General features: G+C 41.9%; 1 protein-coding gene across 3 annotated transcripts in view; it reads left to right on the top strand.

Annotated features, from left to right (window-relative positions):
• The window catches only part of uts2r (urotensin 2 receptor), a 49,793-nt gene extending 36,435 nt beyond the window's left edge, over nt 1–13,358 (top strand). For all 3 annotated transcript variants that reach the window (XM_004086803.4, XM_011473483.3, XM_011473482.3), the window contains one exon: nt 12,674–13,358. The gene's annotated coding sequence lies outside the window, so the exon portion shown is untranslated. The remainder of the gene's footprint in view (nt 1–12,673) is intronic.
• Nucleotides 13,359–16,102: the final 2,744 nt, after the last annotated feature.

Genomic DNA, 16,102 nt, shown 5'->3' on the forward strand with positions numbered 1-16,102 from the left:
AATTCTTTAATCAATTATCAAATGTCTGTAAAAATGATAATACAAATAAAATAATGATTTTACTTACATTTTTATCCACTTACTCCCATGTTCTTTTTAAAAAACAAACATTGAAAAAGATGTTTGGCTTTACTTTTTGGGTCCGTGTGTCGATCCTTCTCAAACGAAAAGCTCTAGGATCTGCTGGAAAAGTCTTCCTTATTCTACTTTATTTTATATGAGTTTCTCCCTCTCAATGGAGAAAGACGACCTCAGTCTTTTTCTACACCCTCGACGGACATCTGTGCACTTCGACGAACGCTAGAAACACGTATGAATTAGGTTTATCACACATGGATCAGGAAAGACCGAAATTTCATACGTGGAAAATGTGCAAAATATACATAGTGACATACATCGCCTTAATTTACAACATTTTTATTTGCAATCAGCTTTTTAAAATTGTATTTTGAATGTTTTTTTGTCATGAATTAAGTCTCCTCGTCACGCTGTTGTTTTATCCTTTCTCCAGCCAGGATGACGACCCCCAAATTTAGAAGCTTTAATGAAGTCTAAACAGCTGATTTTGTATCTACACTCCCCACTTCTGAAACCTGCCCCCAGTGGACATTCGTGGAACTGCAACATTTTGCTTCATATTGGACCAAAAAGAGGCAAAACATCAACTGAACGACGTGAATCCTTTCAGACGACCTGACTCATTTCCGCTTCATTTCCACATGACTCAGAGCAAAACTATTAGGCTGGATTAAGACAATAAAAGCACAGAAAGCCTTTTGATTTTCAAAATAAAAACTGGAATTTCAATAAACAAAACCTCCCAGGTAAAGAAATCCCTGGAGAAAAGGAACGATTGCAGCCGATTTAAGGAGTCGGGAGTTCGATTCCCACTGGGTCCATCCCACAAATCCATTTAACTGTTAGTACTGGACCAGAGGCGGAACAAACATGAAGTAGAAGTCAGATTGAAATGATCTGAAATTCTAAATGTTTTTCTTTTCTTTTGAGCAGCTGGGATTCGGGGGAAATGTGGTTTCAGGTTGATTGGCCCCTCTGTGGATTACTGACTCCCACTTTCTGTGGGATCATTGAGTTGCGATCGATATCTCTGCAGGTTCCCGGGTCTAAGGCTCGGTTCTTTCATCTTCTGTATGGATTTTTAACCTCCAGCTCCTCTTATAGCTTGTTCGCATTAGGAATCCTTTTTCTTCTTTTAAGGAGCTTTTATTTTATTTTTTTAACAACCTTTATGCTTCAGTATTAAAAGCCTGGTTTTGAAGTGAATTTAGCCACAGGTAAACACTCTGAAGATAAAAAGACCAATTTCAGCAGAAGGAGGAGGAGGAGTCATAACCCTACGAGGGTTTCAAATGCAGGGATGGAGGAATGGAGTCTTTATGGTTTAACACTTCATGCAAGCTTCAGGGACTCAAACATGGAGTGACTGTTCCAGCAGGAAGCTCCTGTTAATCAGACGTGGCTCTTGTGTCACAGCAGACTGAACTGGGTCAGCATGCAACGGTTTTTCAGCTGCGAACACCTTTTGCTTTGAGACGGCGTGACGATACGACCCGCCCATCTTCATTCAGACCGGATAAACAGATTACCCATCTGGATTAAAGTGGGAATCAGATCAGTTAGGCGTGATGGGAGCACATGTGGGAGGTGGGGCAGCCGCCGGAGCGAGGGAGACGGGGAAGGTTGACTGTAAGAGACTCTGATGGATGGCAGATGCTGGGCTGATTACTGTCAAATCACACGAGGAGCGAGGCGGGAAGACGGGTGGCTCGCATGGAGTAACTTTCAAAACTCTTTCAAACTGTACAGCAAGTACAGACCATGCAACACGTGAGAGGAAAGGAAAACTGTTCAGGATTCAGGAAAGTTTCACATTCAGACTAATCTGAAAAGGTTTGGACTGAAAGATGAACATTTTCTTTAGTTGAAATGAAACTTGTTTGAATTCTTTCTTTATTCTGAATAAATAGAAGCGAAAACTGAAACAGGTTCTCACTTTAAACCCTTCAACTTGTTCAAACAGTCATTCTGGCTTTTTTTTTCTGATTCATGCAGTAATTAAACTATGTCCCAATCGTCCTGTACAGGTGGATACGGACTGCCTGCACTGAAAAAATATCAAACCTGTACAAAGAACAAAGTATTACAACACATTCTCACCCCAACTATTCATTAAGGGACGCTTCGGGTGAATCCAACTCATTATTGTTCGACGTACTGCCTGCTTTGACTAAATTGAATCGGTAAATCTTCACAGATTCTGACCTCAGCCCATCAAATAATTATAATAATAATATTAAAGAAAAGAAAGAAAAATTAGTCAGCCTAGTTCTCCCACTTAAAAAGATGAGAAAGGCCTGCAATTATCACCATAGGTAGACCTCAACTCTGAGAGACAAAGTGAGAAACATTTCCCAGAAAATCTAATTGTCTGATGTTTTAAAGAATTTATTTGTAAATGATGGTGGAAAATAAGTATTTGCTCAATAACAAAAGTTCAATTATATATTTTATTTACCCTTTATTGGCAATGACAGCAGTCAAGTGTTTTCACAAACCATTGCTGGTATTTTGGCCCATTCCTCCATGCAGATCTCCTCTAGAGCAGTGATGTTTTGGGGCTGTCAATGGGTAACAGACTTTCCACTCCCTCCATAGATTTCCTATGGGTTTGAGATCTGGAGACTGGCTAGGCCACTCCAGGAGCATGAAATGCTTCTTCTGAAGCCACTCCTTTGTTAACCGGACAATGTGTTTTTGGGATGGTTGTCATGCTGAAAGATCCAGCCACGTTTCATCTTCAATGCTGATGGAAGGAGGTTTTCACTTCAAATCTGACCATATATGGCCCCATTCATTCTTTCCTTTACACGGATCAGTCGTCCCCAGCATGATGCTTCCACCCCCATGCTTTTCAGTAGGTCTGGTGTTCTGTGGATGCAGCTCTGCATTCTCTCTCCTCCAAACACAACAAGTTCTTACTAAAAAGTTCTATTTTGGACATTCTCCCAATCCTCTTCTGGATCATCCAAATGCTCTCTAGCAGACTGTAGACGGGCCTGCACATGTTCTGGCTTTAGCAGGGGGACACGTCTCGTCCTGCAGGTGCCCTGGTGTCCTTAGACAGCTCTTTGGTCTTGGCCATAGTGGAGTTAGGAGTGTGACTGTCTGAGGTTGTGGACAGGTGTGTTTTCTATAGATAACCAGTTCAGACAGGAGCCATTAATAGGTAACCAGTGGAGGACAGAGGATCCTAAAGAAGACGTTACAGGTCTGTGAGAGACAGAAATCCTGCTTGTTTGTAGATGACCAGATACTTATTTTCCACCATTATTTACAAAGAAATTCTTGAAAAATCATACGATGTGATTTTCTGGATTATCTTACTGTCTCTCAGCGCTGACATGATGAAAATCACAGGCCTCTCTGATCATTTTCAGTGGGAGAACTTGCAGAATTGGTGACTGAAAAAAAAAATGTATTACTGTTTTAAACAGAAAAGAAAGTAAAGTGGTTTTCATGGTGGGGTCCCTACCCATTGGAATATCAAGGTCGTAGACCAGCAGAGTGAACTGTGTTTCTACAGACGTGCTGCAGCTCACAGGTAGTAGTGAACACTTCTACAACACGCAGGGCTGGTCATGTGATCCATGCGCGGCATGAGGAAATGAGCCCATCAGAGCGTCGTGTGTAGACGTCCTACGGTTGTCTTATTGGCACGGCTTAAGGACTGATTTGGATTCATTCAGAATAGAAAAGACTTTTGTTCTCTCATCCACTCGTGTTCAAATAAGAAGAGTCTTCGATCTCTATCAGAACGTTCTCATTTCTCTGTCATCCCTGCAGCAGCAAACATCATCCTTTTGACATCTCAGTCAGACTCTAGAGACTTCCCTGGAGTCGCCGTGGTAACAAGCAAAATTCAACAGCTTTCTACGTTCCTGTAGTTCAGCTTCAAACCTGCGATCCAGTAATCTGAGCTCCTCTTGTTCCTCCAACCTCCTGCTGCAGCTGCTCAACAAAACAACACGCGGCGCTCCGAGTAATTACCTCCTCCCATTTACCACTTTCTGCATCCGTCTTGTAATTATTGTCTGAGGTCAACGTTTTTCCCACAAGCAGCCTTTGAGTTCCTCCTCATGTTGTTATCATCTGCTTCCTGTTAGTGACAACAGTTGGAATCCACCTTGTAGGAATAAGAAAAAGATGTCAGGCTGCTTTCTGCTCAGGAACCAATTCTGCAGGAGTTTTCCTCCTTTTCGTGATAAAAAACCTGACGTTTTGTTTGACTGAGAGCTGCTTCTATTTAAGGAGGAAGACACCAGCTGGAGGCGTTTCCAATTTAACCTGTAAGAAGATCCCCGATCTTGCAGAGCGTAACTTCTGCACGCGCTCACATGCATTTTCGTCAGGTGTCTTTGGACGTTTTTCTACCTGCATCCTGATCCGCGTTCGATCGACTCATTTCCAGCAGCGTGGCTGTGATGTCATCAGACAGGAAGTCGTTACCGACACGAAACCTCCGGTTTAAAACAGTGACAGGTTTTTTCTGCTCTCCTGAAGCGTCAAACATGAATTGCAGCTTTTAGTAGGTGGACCGGTTGTCGTCAACCAGATCTGATCACGGTGATGGAGGGTCTTCTTTATTCTGACTCACTGTTTGCAGAAAAGATCCAGTTTGCTGTTTAATCCCGTTGAACACTCATGCAGGACCAGATCAGATGTTAAATGAAGTTACACCCTCCCTTACGGGTTCTGCAGGTATTCTGGTGGTCCAGGTCCGTGAAGCGGCTGAACCGTAAGGGTAGCACAGGTGTATCTTACAGCTTAAGGAACGTACCATTGTCGTGCATGTGATACGCGTTGTCACGTATTCATAAAGCTGTTGGGAGTTTTGTGAAGCTTCATGAGTCGGTTATTATTGTCGCTTCCTGCTGGCCCCTGTTAGACGGACGGTGGGTTGTCAGATTCTGGAGTGGAAGCTGCTTTGTTCCTGCAGAGCAGGGCTGACCGCTCTGCCACCGTCTCTGCTGACAGAAACTCAAACGAGGATGAGTGAAAGAATGACGTCTAAACATTGACTGTATCTGAGAACTGGACTGAGTGGCCCCTCCCCCCGGCATTCCAAACAGGAAGTACTCTCCAAATCCACAGACTTCTACAGAGAAATAACAGCGGTTCCTCAGTGTTATTGTCAGAAGAAACATTTTTATTGAACCTCTTCTTGAGAATCTTCATTTTTTTGTCATGATATATTTTCAGTTCTTCAAGTTATTCAAGTTATAAACTGATGCTTCAATAAAAGTAGGCAGAGCCTGCTGGTCCAAGTGGTAGGGGTGTGGCCTTCCAACAAGCACACTCCTGATTGGTGGGAGTGGTTGCTATAGAAACCAGGACTCCCACCGACTTGGACTTGGAAATACCAAAAGCAAAACTGAATGGAAAATGATCCACGTATGAAAACGGATTCATCAAGCGTTTCCACTTTTAGAAAATGTCAGACAAAATATCGTTTTTTTATACCTTTGCTTTGCTTTAGACGTTCTCATTTGAGGGAGGGATTAAAATTTCTGCTTTCATCAATTATTAATCATCTAGGTCTTGGAGCAGCCCCACACCATCACACTCCCACCCCCATGTTTTACTATTGCTTGGATGTTTCTTATCTGGATTTTTTTCTTAGTTTAACCACAAACACAAAACATCCAGAAACGTCTTCTTTTGTCTCATCAGACCACTGAACATTTTAGTCAAATGTTGGAAGAGCTTTTTTGCCCCTTTAGTTCATCGGCTTTGATCTTCCTTAAAAATGTGGCCAGCTCTCCCGGTTTGACCTCAGCTCTCCTCGGAGGCGCCGCCACAAGGCCTGGAAGGAGGCAGACATGGATGTTGAGTTTTCCTGCTGCTGTGGAAGCGTTTCATACGGCATTTACATATGTGGCAGCATCAAACAGCCGTTCCATCAGCCAGGATTTCCTTGAGTGACGCAGTTGACTTCTTGAAAAAGCCAGTCAGTCGTTACAGTGGGGCTTTCATCTGCTTTCACGTTTGCATTCCAAATAAAACACTTTTAATTTTTCAAAATTCTTTAGTAAACCGTATTATTTTTTCGTATGGGTTAGATTTCTTTTCTCAATTCTCAGAATTATTCAGTGTTTTTTTTTTTCTGTCACTCAAAGTTTGGCTGTAAAATGTTCCGTCATTTCACCTCCACTTCCTCCAACCACAGGCGACCCTCAGGGCTCTGTTCTGGGGCTGCTGCTTTTCAGAAAACCCGTTCACATGTTCTACAAATATCACCTCCAGTTTTATTTATACACAAATAACACTGAACCCCACCAACCTCCTCTGTCCCTTATGACTTACTGCCATGGTGCCTCTGTCAGTCCTCCTACCCCGCCCTCTCAGCTCTGCTCATGACTCCACCATCTGTGACCAATTCACCTCATCACCTCTGCTGCTCAAAAGGAGACCCAACGCCAGTATTCGACGCCAGTTTGTTACCCCTTATGGTGACTACGTCTGGTCCAGTCTGCTCACGTTTAACCTGCCTTTGCATTGCCCAGAAACTAACGTTGTTTCCTTATCCCAGGATTCATTACCACGATGGTCACTCGTGTGGAAGTCGCCTACAACTTATCTGTTTTCCTGTGAAGCGCTGAATGCCGAAAGCCGCGTCACGAGCTTCGCTCCAGCCCGGATCACCATCCTGCAAAAAACTCTGTTTCTCTTCTTAGAGATTACATTTCTACTTACCAACAACTTACCTGTCTGATCATTCTGGGTTCCAGCAACTGGGTCTGCCACTCCCACGAATTATGACACTTACTCCTCTTTTAGAAATAAAGACCTGGTTAAAATGAGAAGATTTTCAAAATAAAAGCACAACTGAAGCTGAAACATGTTCTTGTTTCCAGTGGTTCATTTGTTTCTTTGATCTCCTTGTCTTGAGAACTTGGGGGTCATCCCCCGACATCACCCAAACGGCCCGTTTTCATCCCTGAGCCGCCACCTCCACACCGACCCCCACTCACACACACCACTGTCATTCAGTGTCACCGTCTTACCCCCTCTGGGTTTCATTCATCACAGTCTGCTTCGTCTCCAACCAAAATGTCAAACATTTTTAAAATTCTGACTTTAACCCCACCCACCCATCACACCTGTTCTCCAGCTGCTCCAGTAGCACCCGATCTCATACTTAATGCACTAGCAGACACACTGAGCATTTTAACACCTCACAATGAACAGCCTGAGCCGATATTCACATCAGTTCACGTCTGTGTCTTACTTTATCTTCTCCGTCATTCTGTGAGTTATTGAATTTTGTGGTTTTATTTGTCAGACTCTAACAAATGAAATTGGTATTAATATTGTTATTCAATGCAATGGAAGATGGTCTGGAATTCTGAATGATCTGAATGATGCAGAGCTTCAAATGAAATGCTGAACCAAACAATGAAGAGACATCAGCTGAAGGTAGAGGTGAAAAACTCTCAAACCAGTTTCCTGGGAGCCTGCATGCGTGCACAGAAGTCCAATCATCATACATGTGGAGGCCTGCAGCTCTGCAGAGGGAAGATAAGAAGCCTCCAGTGAGCTGCATCTTCTGACGGACATGAAGGTCTGAGACGGAGCTGCAGACACTGGAGAAAGATGATGTCGTCGTATTAAGGAAGTTTTCAACAGGAACTTTTTTCCTTTATCCTTTCCTAAAGGCCGTGTCCCATAGCTGCTACATAGGCCTACGATTTGAGCATTTTCCACAAATAAAGTCTTTTTTAATCTAGTTTTGCACATTTTGATTCGTATTTTGTTTAGTCGTTGCTGGGTTTTGTGTTTTCAAATTAGTTTGAAAGGAAAAAAGCTGAAACAGTTTTTAGTTCAAAGTTGAATTGTAAACATCTGGTTCTTGTTTTTATCCCATATTATGTATCTGGAAGGAATATATAAAAGGATTTTCAACACTTTATTACATTATTTATTCATTAAGTGCGTGCTTTCATATAGTTGTGTGATCACATGATTTAAATAAGAGCTTTGACCTTTGACAGCTGAGTTTGAAGCTATGAGAAGGAAGGAATCTGTTTTCATGAAACTGTAGGATTCTGCTGGTCAGCACCAGCTGACAAAGTGCAGGCCGCAAATTTCATTGAATCCAAGCTGAAAGTTGTAGTTTGTTTTGTTTTTAAATTGTAATAAACACAACACAAAACAACATCAGAACACTTACAAAAAAATCACAAAATATAGCGGATACAAGTAGAAAGAAAAGTGCAATTAAAGGGAAGCAAAAAAACAAGTAGAATACTTATCAGTATGCATACATATACATGAAAATACACATATTCATGGAGAAAAAGACAAGAACATATGGTACAAAATGCAGGGGGGGGCACAACAATGACTAAAGAAACTGTCTCAGATTCTGAGTGTCACTCAGAATATCATGAACTGTTCTGGCTTTAGGTGAATTGATTAATTTATGGATTTCAAGTATAAATTGACTTTGTTATTAAAGGAGGTAAAGTTGGGGGGACATTTCTGTAATCTGTTTTTGTGTACAACGTTACACAGAAAAAATATGTGGTCGGTGTCTTCAACAGCAGAAGGAACAGCTGTTGTCATCAATGTTGAAACCTAAGTCATTCTTTGGAGGGATAAATATTATTCATAATTTTGAAGTGTGTTTCCTTAACTTGTTTTCTGGTGGAACTTTATGTCCGTGTTGGTTTGAAATTCTCTGCTCCTCATAGCTTCAGACTCGGCTCTTATTTATCAGAATGTCATTATAAACTAACCGTCGTCCCTCAGTAACACCTGGCATGGGGGGGGGCAGACCTAGCTCTTCATCCACGGTGATCCATCGCCTCCATAGTGGAGTGGCAGGAGGGGGGGGGGGGGGGGGGGGGGTTGATGGAGCTGGCAGGGTTTTTAAGGAGAGAAGTGATGCAGAGAACAGCTGGACTGAGGAGCCCCCCCCCCCCCCCCCCACACACACACACACACACACAAACACGGGTGGAGGAGGCGACCTTCATGCCGGCGGCGTCGCAGCAAAGGAAGGGAGTCAGCAGCTCTTGTGCCGCATGGATGAAGCTGGTTTCATCAAACTAACTGGCTGTTTTCTGCCCAGGTTACAGGAAGGAAGGCTTCTTCACCATCCAACCCCCCAGGGGGAAACTCACTCCGGGCTTTTTCAACTTCCTTCACCCGCACAAACAATGACGCCTCGAGCCAGAAGTTAATATTTCATAGCAGCTTCACTTGTTCTCCTCAGCAGCCCTGTAAACCCGACCCTTCCCTCTGCTGGAGCCTTTATTTTGAAAAACCAGCTTTTAAAGTGAAATTCGTTTTGAGTGAATAATCTTCATCTAAAAGTTTTGAAATATAAAAATTTACAATAAATCCTCATGAGATTTCTTTTTTGCGACTGAGTATTAGGGTCACCATCAAATTAAAATTATCAAAAACACGAGAATAATTTTATGGAAAATCGTAAAATGTAAACAGTTTGCGTCAAAAAAGCTGTTAAATTATGAGACTAAGATTAAAATTTTACAACAATTGGGTTGTAAAGTTATGAGGAAAAAGTCAAAGATTGAGTAAAATAAAGTCTTACATTGTAAAAAAAAAACAAAAAAAACAGTCAAAAATGTATGAAAAAAAGTCAACATTTCACAGAAATAATGTCGTAAAATGAAGGGAAATGGTAAAATTCCAGAAGAATAAAATGAGATGAAAGAAAAAGAATAAGTTCAAATTTTACATAAAAAATAACATTAAATTATGAGAAAACAAATGTAAGATGTTAAAAAAGAAGTCAGAAAATTTGGGAATAAGTTAAAAAAATCTAAGGGAATTATGCCATAAAATTATAGCAAAAAAGTTAAGATTATGTTGCAAAATATTAAAAAAATGTGGCAATTTTAAGGGAATAAAGTTATTTTTTCTACTAGCCTAATACTCCATCTCAGTTTTTCTGGATGTCAGCAGCGAATAACCAATAAACTAAAGCTCTTCAGCTGAAAGTGTGAATGAGGTTCAGTGAGTGAAGCGAGCGTCTGCAGATTGATGCTTCTGACACAGAAAAACACTGTTTACTCTGCAGCATCAATCCAGAAAACATGAATGTTGGAGGAGTTGCTAAATTTGCATCTGACCCACTTCCCTGTGTGGAACAATCTGCAGCAGCGCAGCAGAAACATCTGCAGCACAGAACACTGATGCACCTTTTATCAGAAAGGGTTTTACATCCAAAACAAACCGTCATCAGTGTGACCTTCAGAATCGGAAGGGGAGGGGTCTTTTTTTTCATGAGAAACAACAAAAAGGAGATTCGGGTTTTCAGTGAAAACTTAAAAACTCTCCAGCCTGTTGATGCTGCTTTTCCACAGATCTGTGAGGGAAAAGATTCTCTAACAAACTTCATCCAATCAACACAAAGCTCCTCTTTAATGTAAAGAATCACAACTAAAAGATGCTTCCTGTTTAGATTATGCAAAGTTTCTAGCTGCAGTGGATGAAAATAATGATAAAGCAAAACTAAATGTTGTTTTTAATTTGACCTATGAATGAAAAATGACAAAGAAATAACATTTCATCTTATTTTTTACTTTAAAATATGAGTTTTGATGTTTTTATTTGAGCAAGAACTTGAACTTTCTTTATGAGAGAACAAAACGAAGCAAACTTTCACAATAAAGTTGACAGCAAAATCTGTCATTCCAAAATAAAAGCGGTTTTGGTTTTGAACCCAATGATGCGTCACCTTTAGTCTGCGTCAGTCCAGCATCTGAATCCTTCCAGTTGATACATTTCTAAAAAAACTCAGCCGCCCCCTCCTAATTTTCTGCACCCTTTGGATGGACGGAGTGAAGTTCCTGACTGTCAGGTGTCGCGATTAGAGAACATTTTAAATTTTAGCGCCCCCACTTAGTTTACCCCTCAAGCGGGAAGAATCACGTCATCAGTCAGCTGGTCTCCTTTTGTTTTATTTTGAAAAAGCGCTTGAATAGACTTCCCCTGCCTCATGTTTTTGTGATCGTTCACGTGAATCTTATTTTGATAATCTCCATCCAGCATCATTCTGCATTATTTCCCCCTTTTGTTCAGCTTCCTGCCTGTCAGGACTCAGCCATGCAGTAAATATCCTCCCAGGCTGCTCGTTCCTCACAAAACACCATCTTGTTTTCACGTCTTTTTCTTCTTGCTTGACGATAAGTCTTTTGCACCAGCAGTGTTTGTTTGTTTTTACGGTTCCTGTCAATTCTTCCAGCAGGATGATTGATTCCTGCAGATCCAGAACTGCTGTTTTTCTGATCTTGTCCAGCAGATTTTGATTTTATTTTGGCTCCATTTTTGGTAACGATCACGTTGCAGACGTCTCAGGCATTTTAGAAAAACTTTTCATTAAAAAACCAATGACAGTGAAAATTGAAACTTTCAAAAAGACTGGTCTGGTTGGACTGGAGGGGTGGAAACGTTCCGTTCGATTCCGGCTCCTGCCGCTTCGTCGTGGTTGAGGGGAAAGGAACACATTCTCATCCAAATACGTTTCTTTTAATCTAAACAAAAAAAAAAAAATCTGTCCCACACCAAATGCTTGCTGTTGCCATGGTGACCACCCCAAACTCATCGCAAGCTAAAGCAGTCAAAATTTTTTATAAAAAAGTGCAGAATCACAAAGCTTTTACAAAACAGGAAGAAGTTTTCCTGTCAAAATAAGAGTCCACTGATGTAGACGATACCTGACCAATTCTGACTCTCACCAATCAGGAGCCTTGTTGGAAGGCCACACCCCCTGCCATTTGAAAGTGGGCTACACAAGACCACATAAACCAAATGTGAGGTTTTTACTTTGGTAGGGGGCGGCTGGTTGGAGCATTGCATTGTGGGTGTGGCATTAGTTGATAAAATTGATATAAAAAAAACTGGTTCAGTTTAATTATTTAGGGCAAACACCTGTCAAAGACCAGGGAACACTTTCAAGTTGTTTTGAGGCCAAAGTCCTGTCAGAACACAGACTCTGACCCTTGATGCCCCTCAGGGGGCAAACAGAAGCAGGTTGAGCCGGGTATGTGACAAAGACAAGGGTGGTTTCAGGTCATGGAAAGGAACGGCACCTCAAACTTTAGTCACAACTGGCCTTACTGACTGACCCCGCATGGGGTATATTATTTATACGTCATTAACGATACACTTACCAAACGCACAGCAATGGTACGGACTATTTTCACGATGCCCTTCAGGATTCACCTGTGCATCTGCTCCTCCTATATGACCCTCCACGAACCGGACAACCCAAAAAATCCCTTCTTTATGACCTTTGTCCATTGGTGATGCATCAAACTCCAAACTGTGTAGATGTGAACAATCAAAAGCTGTGACTGTGTTTGTGTTTATCACTAACCCTGCGCCCCGGGCCGCCCTTTAGATCCTGCAGTAATTGTTTAGCTCCCTCTCCGCGGCGGCCTGACTCAATGTGTGCACACGGGAACCGCTAACCGCCTCCATTATCCCTTTGCTATTTTTGCTCGTGTGTTGTTTCCAAAGAGAGCGGTCTCTGGGGAGCTCTTTAGCGCGAGTGTGTGCATTTACAGGATTTACTACCAAGATAATAATAGCCGCTGTATGTCCTCTGTCTCCCTGGCAGACGGGGCTGAGCCCAGGAAGGGGATGGCACACAGGAAGGACGACGGGAACCTGCTGGGAACCTGCCGAAACGCAAGAAAACAACAACAAAAGTTTTCCTGCACCCGGCACCATCAGGACAGAACAGCAGAAGTTCTGCAGAGCTGTTGAACTTCCTGTAGCATAAAGAAGGAGCACAACGTGGGACTTGACACTGCAAAGCACTTGATTCTCTCTCATGTGTTCGTTTCCTTTAATGTCACCGTGAGCCTGTTGCATGTTAAAAAAATCTACACGCAGCTGTAGAAAATTGTCAATAAATGTGTGAAGAAAAGACATCACTGATGCAAAATGTTATCTTTTTGAGGGAAACTAGGTGGAAGGATCAAAGATCTTCATTTTTGTTAAAAAGATTAAGATTTGCAAACTCCAGGTGAAATCTGGCTTCACGCTGAACCACAGCTCCTATGCATGTTGCAGTATTGTAGATTTGTTCTTGTGTCACCGACTTGTTAAACCTTTTGTCGTTGGTTGCCATAGAAACGGAACATTTCCTCCCTTGGAAGTGATGACACGCCTTCTGCCCAAACTGTTTTATCATAAGTTGGTCTGTAAGAATTCAGCTCAAAACGGTTTTGGTTCCAGTTGTTTTACAAAGTTTTTATTCTTTGTTTGTCCCACAGAAATTAAAAAAATATCATCTTTCAGTGTGAGTTTAAACATTTTCTGGTTAACTCCAACAGATTCAAATCCTCACATCCATAGGGGTTCCTCAGGGCTCAGTGTTGGGGCCTCATTCTTTTCAGCCTAAATGACTCACATCTTACATCTTATTTTCATACTCTGATTTCATTATTTTTCAAAGGCTGTGGTCACCTGGTTTCCTGGTTTATGAAAGGACAACGATGCCAGCACGGAGCGCGCACGTATCACGTGAACAGCTGTAATAATGGACAGAAGAACAAACGGACAGGCACAAAAAGATAAACAGCTTAAATGGACCACAAACTAGTGTCCTGCCTGTGCCTGTCCCAAGCCCGGTCAATGCACAGGGTGGTGTCATTACATAGATCAAAGGAGAAGATAGATATATGGATGCAAGAACTGATATGATGATAATGATAGCAGGTTTTCTAAGCATTTTGAGGGGAGACTGATGTTCTACCTGCACCCCATAAAGGGGCTGGCTAAACCCGGGTCTGGTCTGGGTTTTTCTGCACCGGAACAGCCCGTCTGGATGAAACTGGACCATAATAAGCGCAGCACCGAGCCTGTCTTTAGAACAGAAAATGAAGGACGTGTGAGACATTGGGAGGTATAAATACTCAGCAGAGCTCTGATTCCTGTGGAGGAAGAGAATCAGCCTTTCTGAGAGGAAACAGCCAAATGTCTGCAACAAAGGATGTTTTGTTGACATTAAATCAAGGATGAATTATATTCATCTATTATATTATTCATAGTTTAGACTCTGTAGAGAAGATAGAAAATACCTGAAGAGGAAGCTCTTTCTTGCATTTTGCTCCTTCCTGTTGCTGCGTTTTGACTCTCCCAGAGGAGAAAGTGTGTTTGAACGGAGCAGCAGCTACGAATCAAGCTGAGCAGAAGACAAACTGCAATCATTATCCAGCTGATACATATTTAATTAGACTCTTCTCAGAAAAAAATCTCACGTTTTGGGACATTTGGACTCATGAGCTGTAAGGTAGAAAGGAGGGAACTGAAGTTTCTCCTCCGGCTTTTGCAGAAAATCTGACCACAAACACAGTAGGAATGGAGTGGGTTCAGTGGGAAAAGATCCCTGACGGATCGGCCTCCTCTGCCTCTGAACGAGCTGCAGGCTGGATCTGGACTCCTCTTCTTCACACAGATGAAGCTTTTTGCTCCAACCATCACACCAAAACAGCAAATTGGGTTTTTCTGCAGCTTCTGCCTCTAGAAAAACAGCAAACTTGTGTTAACGAATCTGTTGAGAGCGGCGCTTAAATAATGACTACGATGGAAAAAGTTAGCAGAAAACCCCTAAATGCACAGAAATGCAATGAAAGATTTACAGCACATCAGCTTCTATCAGATTCGAGCCGTTGTGCCCTTGATCCAATGAGCGATAACAACGAAAGAAGAAGAAAAGCCTTCTGGGAAATCTGAAGAGGCTAAAAGTTTGAATTTCATCTGTTCTATTCGTCTGTCCTCTTTTTACTGGAGTCCCTCCTAAAAAAACTCATTTATTCACAGAAACATCAGATCCAGATGGATTTGGGTCTCTATTTAGGGAAGCATCAGGACTTTATTTTTTAGATTTGTTTTCATTTCATTTAGACAAAACTATTTTTACAGGAATTAAATGATACCATGACAACCATCTACAAAAGCCAGCAGTTATGTGTGTGTGTAGGTGTGTGTGTGTGTGTGTGTGTGTGTTACCTTTGGTTTGACTCAGGAAATGGTTTGGGCGTGTTTTCCGACCCCAACCATCATACCTCCTCCACCGGCCTGGACAGGTGGGGGGAACCATTGACCGTAAAAGACAACTGGACTGTGAGACCTTCAGGTACCGCTTTAAGTGTTTGTCAACTGAAAAAGAGATCCAGGAAGTTACCGTCGCAGTGATGGTGTTTTCCTGCCAGGAAAAGGGAAATGAGGGACGTTACTGATGAACACCTCATTAAACCAGCGGCTTCACCTCTTTGTCTCTGCTGCTTCGGTGATTAGATGAAGATCAGCAGCCAAAGCATCGTGCAGCCTCTCAAAGAGGAGAAGAAGGAAAAGCAGGAAGCAACAGCAGCAGCTTCAGGAACCCTGGAGAACCATCACCAGAACCTGATCATCAGGATCTCTCAGGATCAGGAAAGCGTGGTGGAGCTTTTGTTCACACCAACAATTGTGGTCATTTTACACAATTGTAAAATGTGTGTTTATTATCATCTGGTTACTGTTGTGGTGGAGTTCTGATCCAAAACCGTTTTTTTTTTTTAAGGTTCCATGTTCCTCTAAACATTCTAAGCACATCTGGATGGATCAACATTTTCCTTTCTTTTAATAAATAAATCAAACCTTGATGGTGATGCCTGTGAGAGACTATATTGATAATATATGGTTATTATTTTGGCTCCAGTGGATGTTTTTCCATCTTTTAAGGGACATTCATTTTAAGAACCAACATGTTGCGCTGCATCGTTTATCGACAGATCAGGTCGACTCTTTGTGAGAGCTGCAGCTGATTGAAATGAATCCTGACTTCATTCTTTGAATTAGAGTTTTAGAAACCCACACAGACGCAGGAAGCAGTTAGGATGATCTCTGAAGACCAGCGGCTCCAAGCTACCAACAAAACAAAGAAAGAAAACTCAAAGGATGGAAGAAAATGGGATTTTTCATGATGATTAAAAAAACATTCAGTAAAACCAACAAGCAAAGGAAAGTTCACATCAACAGCAGTTCTAGGATGAACTAG

The sequence above is a fragment of the Oryzias latipes genome, chromosome 19 (genome assembly GCF_002234675.1).
Source record: "Oryzias latipes chromosome 19, ASM223467v1".
In the NCBI taxonomy this organism is placed as follows: Eukaryota; Metazoa; Chordata; class Actinopteri; order Beloniformes; family Adrianichthyidae; genus Oryzias; species Oryzias latipes.